General features: G+C 41.9%; 2 protein-coding genes across 2 annotated transcripts in view; one reads left to right on the top strand and one right to left on the bottom strand.

The window, feature by feature from the left end:
• Window positions 1-6,000, bottom strand: part of cct4 (chaperonin containing TCP1, subunit 4 (delta)) — a 29,843-nt gene that overhangs the window by 10,532 nt on the left and 13,311 nt on the right. The window lies entirely within an intron of this gene.
• pus10 (pseudouridine synthase 10) overlaps window positions 2,591-6,000 on the top strand; it is a 45,240-nt gene continuing 41,830 nt past the window's right edge. Inside the window, exon 1 of the mRNA XM_032515269.1 lies at window positions 2,591-2,714. The gene's annotated coding sequence lies outside the window, so the exon portion shown is untranslated. The remainder of the gene's footprint in view (window positions 2,715-6,000) is intronic.

Here is a 6,000-nt window from a genome sequence, read left to right as displayed (position 1 = left end):
ATAAACAAAAAAAGGGACTCCAAAATTTTTTTATAACTCCCTCTTTAGTTTTTTAAGCACTGCGTGTGGTCTTTTTTCACTTAGTAAGTGTAAAATTGGTACTTTTCTGAGCGTATATCGGAACACGCAACATTCGAAGCGACCGTACGTTTTCCGTAGAGGTGGTTTCTGACGCATTTATGTCTAAAAGTATAGCTTTTTGGTGCATGCCATGTTAGCCGAATATAAAAGGGGACTCCAAAAAATTAATACTCCCTTTAATTTTTTAGGCACTGTGTTTGGGCTTTTTTTTTTTACTTAGTGTAAAATTGGTACTTTCGAGCGATATCGGAACACGCAACGTTCGAAGCGAACAGTTAGTGCGTACTGACAGAGTAACGGTGCCCAGCCCCAGCCCACCAGCCCAAGTCTCGTTGCTAGATACTGGTCAGAGGAAGTGACGGTTGGGGTCGGACACGTATTTTATATTACTTCTACTGTACTTGTATCTACCTTTAGCAGCGGAGATGTAGGGTTACTGAACCGACATCTGGCCGGCTTGTCGCGGTCCACGTACGCCCCTCCTTTGTTTCTCTCCGCGTTTGAGGCTCTCGGAGCCGCTTTCATTTCGGGCATCTTGACTCGATAATCGTGGAGAATGTCGAAGGGAAGTCTTCAGACGGGACCGATGAGTCCCGGAGCTGATACGCGCGGTGCGGCTGCGGATGGACTCGGATTCTCGTCTCTCCACCCGATCCCAGTCAGAACCTTCTAGAGACACCGGCCGCTGCGCAGAGAAGAAAGACCCGGCTGTCAAACTGTCGTCGCTTGGGGATGACGTGTACAGAACATTGGGGCGTCGATTGCCGATGTGAACCGTCATCCCATGGAGACAATTGGAGAATTTTCATTCATTTTTTTTTTTAATTAAATCAGATTATTAATGTGCTATATTTATTCCAGACTGATTGGTGAGTCTCTGCTTTGTTCACAAAGCAAACGTCTCATTAAGTTAAAAAAGCAAGATCTGTTTTGTGCTTTGGTTGGAGAATATTGATGAGAGTGTGTGTTGCTTTGGAGAATGTGTTGTTTTGGTCTCCTGACAATAATGCACAGTACAATACTCATGAATATATGTTTTCCATTTACTATAGTCCCTAAAATCCATTCCATAAGTGTGACTTCACGAGGAAGAACTATGATCATTGGGTTTGTTTGTTTTCTTATTTGTAAAAATTAATAAAAAGGTAATTGAGTGTACAAATTAATTTTAAAATAATCACATTTGCATTATATGACCTTTTATTCCTTCCACAGACAATATAACTTGTTACCCTTCATCACTGAGCGTTAGATTGGGATTGATAAAGTCTATCCTATCTAATCTAATCTACAGTTGCCTGCTGAATGTGAAATGAGGATTTGTTGTGCATTACATTCACATTTGAATATTGTCGGGAAAGCGACAAAAACTTTAAAAAGAAGCGTTGCTTTAAAAATAAAAATAAATTTCAAAAAGCGTCAAAAAACATGGAAAAAAGCTACGTTTTTCCAATTGTCATTAATTGCCTTTTTTTTTACATACGCGCTATGTGAAAATACAAATTATGCATAAATAGCATTTCTAATTTTACACAAAAATCTCATAAATACTGTGGAAATGCCCAATGCTATTGTGGAATAAGCTTTTCATTTTCACATTTCGTTACACTTTAATAAAATCCCATGTAAGCATCCTCATCCTAGATGTAAATATAAATACTATGTTTCATGCATGTGTGAGAAAAATCTGAAAAAGCCGATCTGGGTCGATTAGCTTGGTCGTTGAAGCTGAATCATCGGAACGGACGCATTTAGAAGAAAGATGTTAACAAGTAACTGAACCGTAGTTTCTTCTAGTTATTTATATAGCGCTCGTTCGAGGACTGAACTGCGCTTGCGCCTGTTAAAGGAAGAGAGCCAGTGCGGGCCAGGAGCGGGGGGGCGGTGATAGAAAGCGCGGTTTTGGTTCGGTAAAGTCTAAGTCGGAACAGTTTCCAGGCCGATTCAGCTCCCTCAGGCTGTGACAGGAACAAGTGATTGTACATCACGGCTGTGGTGCGATTTTTCCGAGTTAATCAAAGATAATCAAGACGCCACTATCAGCTTGGTACAACCAGTTATCCAGTTGTTTTGATTATGAAAGAGTAGCTGGCAAGAGTGGCTCTACGGCTGGCGACCTGTTTGCTGATTTTATAAAACAAACAAGACTGGAGATGCTCCGTGATCTGAAGGATTTAGTCTATCGGGCTTCTAAAACTAACTTATCAGCACACAACATGTGCTTCTGGACAGAAAAGTCTTTGAAATCAGACAAAATAGCAATTTTAAAAACCCTCCGATTCAAAAACGTATAAAAAGGTATATAAAACGTCATTCAATGTTGTAAACACAATCAGGTGTTAAAATAAGCTGAGAAAGCGGCGGTGTCCCAGCCTGCTCTGGGTCCGCCTGGCTCTTGCAGTCGGTCGAGAAGCAATGCTCCGCCGCGTACATGTACGGCGGCCCCGCCTTTGCTCTCGTTGAGATTTCCGTTGCACCACGTACGGGCATGACGTCAGAGCAAGTCGGGATCAAGTCGGCCACAAAATAAACGGCATGCAAACGGGCGCCGATCGACGGTGATCGGATTCTGCGACAGACTGGCTCATATTCGAACGAGCCGAATATCTCGTGGGTCCACCACCGCGGGTCTGGTAGGTTTTATCGGAATGTTAAGCGCTAAATGTGCTGTTTACGTCACGTTCGCCTTAAGAGCTCAGTGTTAGCTTAGTTAGTCAGTTAGCGTAGTTAGCTCAGTTAGCGTAGTTGGAGTAGTTAGCTAGGAAGCGTTGTAGCCAGTTAGCTCAGTTAGCAAGTGGCTTAGTGGGTGTTAGCTTAGAAGCGTTGTGAGCTAGTTAGCGTAGTTGCGAGAGCGTTGTTAGCTCAGTTAGCGTAGTTAGCGAAGGAAGCGTCTGTTAGCTCAGTCAGCTCAGTAGCTCAGAGTTAGCGTAGTTCGCTCAGTTAAGCTCAGTTAGCTCAGGTAGCTCAGGTATGAGTAGTTAGTATAGAGTTCAGTCCAGCTCAGTTAGTCAGTCAGTCTGTAGAGTAGTTAGCTTAGGAAGCGGCTAGATTGGAGCTAGTAGCTCGTACTAGCTCAGTTAGCTACAGTTAGCTCAGTTAGAGTAGTTGGACTTAGGAAGCGTTGTTAGCTCAGTTAGCTCAGTTAGCATAACTTAGCTTAGCTGAAGTCTGGAGGAGATTCAGGCAGGCTGCCAGCGGTTGTTTTGAGCACTCTGACTAACGTTTGTAACTTCCTGTCACCACGTCCTGATTGGTACAGTCAGTAAATGTCAGATATGTCTGAGAAGACAGATAAATAGTTTTTAAGGCTTCTCTTATGCTTTAGGTTGTGTAGAAAGAAGACCATTATTTTTTGTATGGAAGGGGTTTGTTTGGCAGTGTGTAATCTCAACTACACTGTATTCATGAAGACCTTCACATGCTAATGTGTACTTAAAACACAAGTGGAAAAAAAAGACAAAATGTACTTCCTTAATTAACGTAATGCATGCATACATACACACATCACCACATAAACCACACACACCACACAACACCCGAGATACATACACACATACATACATACACACACCACACACGCACACGTATACATACACAATACACAACACACACACAACACACACACAAACACACACAACATACAACTACACCACGGACTTACATCTAAATCTGGTCACATTAACACTTGACTCACACACTGAATTTTGAACTGATAATTATGGTTAAGTCTTGTTTATGTCTTTTTATAGCCACAGAATTTGGGTTTATTGTTATTATTATTACTGTATTATTTATCTTTATACAGTATTCTTGTAAAACGGATCGCTGGAAATTCAATTTCCTTACGGGAGTCACCCCAAAAGGATAAATAAAGAGAAGTCTAAGTAACACTATAATTTCCAATTTTATGGGATCAAATAATATCTATCTGATCTATCTTTTTTATCTTCTTTCAATCTGTCTACCTACGAATGTGTCGCAGAAGTCATGCTGACGCTGAAGGAGAAGGAAAAACAAGTCCAGAGAGCTGCGTCATCCGGCTGCTGCGCCCGCTGGTCCTCAGGTCTGCTGCGTCAGCGTCCAGGCCGCCACCGACGACCCCAAACGGGGTAACACCCGCCTCTGTTACTCAGGTAGATTTATCGTTAACAAAAGGTAATAATAGTATAATTATAGATTATAGTTATTAATCCCTCAAGGGGGAGAAAATGATGGTGGTCTACATAACAGGCTGGAATAAATAGAAAACAATGGAAAACTATATAGGACGGGAAAGTATTAATGAGGAATGATTCACGAAGAAGAAGGTCGAATGAAAAAATCAGAAAATGAGGCGAAGAAATCGAATTGATGGGAAAAAAAAGTAAAAAAGGACAGCGTGGAAAAAAATGGGGTGGGGAAAAAAAGGCGAGAAGAGAATATAAGGAAATGGTCCAGGGAGGGAGGGTGGGTTGAAGGGTATGAAAAAAGAGGAAGCTATGAAAGAGGGAAATGTTGAACCGGGATGGTGGTTGAATGTCTGTTATCAACAGAGGAATAACGCTATACACAAGGACAATGTTAGTTGTGATTGTTGTTGATAGTCAGTTAAACAAGAGGCGCTCTATCAAGTCCTGTTAGTGTAGTCTTAAACTGTTATATATAACATCCAGGTGTCGGCACTCTGTAACCCCCCCTATCACACCTTTATCTAGACGCAGTGGCGGAAGTCAACACGCAACCGCCTATGGTGGGGAAGACGGTTCTGGAAAAGTATAACTGATTAATCTGCTCCCGGGCGATGGGTTCCAACGCTGTGGTTACGTTGCCTGTTGAGTGGTGTAAACATGACGGCAACGTCATGGCTTAAGGACCGACCCTAACTTCCGCCTGCTCTGCTGGACTGTCCTTCTGCAGCTTAGCTAAAGAGAGGAAGTTTTTCCATGAGCAGCAAACTAGGGTGTAAGCAAATGAGAACCAACTGTGGGTCCGCTCTTGTTCTGAGCATGGTATGACGACTAGGCACGGGCATCCAGGGACAATTATGTTTGCACCATAGATTAAATATAGCAACTATCTTAGTATTATAGAGGATGACAAAAGTTTAAACCATTAGAGAAACTGGCAACCTACTTACACGAAGTTGCCTCTTAACTGCATGGCGTCCATTGCAGGTTCCATCGGATGAGCGACAGCGACAAAGAAAAAACAACAACCCTAAGATTGCAGCGTAGAGGACCCAAATTGGACAAACGGCCAGATTTTTTAGCTCTGTAAAATGTGTGTAAAATATAAGAGGTAGGTCATTTTAATGCTTATAAGTGTTTCTTCAGGAAAACATTAGGGGCTTAGCTGGTACTTCGCTCGACAGAGGCATTGTGTTGATTTTATTAAACGAACAGACACAGCCCATTAAAGGAGAAGTCTTGTCTTTGATGAGAATCAGGTTAATTTTCTTTAGAGGTTTTTACTCATCACAAGCGGTGCTCGGCGGTAGTGTAGTTAGTGTGAACGTAGGTTCCACACAGACATATTCAAAAAGCTCAGCATGGCATGGCCAAAAAAGTGATAAAAATCACAGGATTGCATGTGGAACAAAGGAGATTAAAGTCATAGTATTGCATGTTGGAAAACGTAATTAAAAAAAAAACTTCAGAGTCTGCACCACAGTGAGATTGTCTAGTACCAGTTGGCAGGGGTGTGTCAGCTAAGCCAGCGTGCCACTAAACAATGTTGAAAGCCTACAGTTCGAGTTAAGCATGCAAAAAAAACCGGGATCAAAAGTCTATAGTTTGAGTATATGAAAAAAAGTCAGAGGTACTACTGTCTAAAAAAGAATCTGGTGAATCCTGTGACTTTCAGTGTAGCAACAACGCAGGGTTGAGAAGTTTGGCTTTTAGACGACATGTCTGCTCTGAATATTGGATGATGAATGTACTA

This window comes from Etheostoma spectabile, chromosome 5, assembly GCF_008692095.1.
Source record: "Etheostoma spectabile isolate EspeVRDwgs_2016 chromosome 5, UIUC_Espe_1.0, whole genome shotgun sequence".
In the NCBI taxonomy this organism is placed as follows: domain Eukaryota; kingdom Metazoa; phylum Chordata; class Actinopteri; order Perciformes; family Percidae; genus Etheostoma; species Etheostoma spectabile.
This window is presented reverse-complemented; position numbering and strand designations above follow the sequence as displayed.